The following is a 568-nucleotide window of genomic DNA, read 5'->3' on the forward strand; positions in this document are numbered from 1 at the left end:
AGGTAACTAGAAAAAGCTTTGGCTGTATTTCTACCTTGGATATAGTTACAAATGATGTGTTTACTTCCTCCCTCCTTTCTTGCAAATTAAATATTTGTGCTAGGATAAAGTGATTTTCCCTGTTTTTTCATTTCTTTACATAATTTACCCAGAAGCCATTTATGCTTGGGACTGGATGTAAAGTTAAGGCCCTGGAAAGGGTAAAAGCATGAAGAATCTTCCTGGTGCTGTGGATGGCTTCTTGTTCTACAATGATTTCTAAAATCCAGCGCTGCTGCTTTACAGGCGAGGCTGACTGCTCCTCTCACCTCCTATTAATGGATTGCTAATCACATCCACACTGCTCTCTCAGCAAACTAACTCTCCCAGCAAGCAGCCTGATGAAGATGGCAGGAGCCAAAAACGCCACAATTAGTAAGACATCTGAAATAAATTAGAAGATGCTATTGACTTCTTATTCCCTACACATGGTTTAATCTCCTTAACTCTTTTTTAAAATGGAGAACTCTCTCTCTCTCTCTCCCCCTCTCTCCCTCTCCCTCCCCCTCCCCCTCCCCCTCCCCCTCCC

At 42.8% G+C, this 568-nt stretch overlaps 1 protein-coding gene across 1 annotated transcript in view; it reads left to right on the top strand.

Moving 5' to 3' along the window:
• Positions 1-398: 398 nt before the first annotated feature.
• Positions 399-568, top strand: part of ZNF292 (zinc finger protein 292) — a 115,884-nt gene continuing 115,714 nt past the window's right edge. Inside the window, exon 1 of the mRNA XM_019661694.1 lies at positions 399-414. The gene's annotated coding sequence lies outside the window, so the exon portion shown is untranslated. The remainder of the gene's footprint in view (positions 415-568) is intronic.

The sequence above is a fragment of the Hipposideros armiger genome, unplaced genomic scaffold (assembly GCF_001890085.2).
Source record: "Hipposideros armiger isolate ML-2016 unplaced genomic scaffold, ASM189008v1 scaffold_358, whole genome shotgun sequence".
Classification (NCBI taxonomy): Eukaryota; Metazoa; Chordata; class Mammalia; order Chiroptera; family Hipposideridae; genus Hipposideros; species Hipposideros armiger.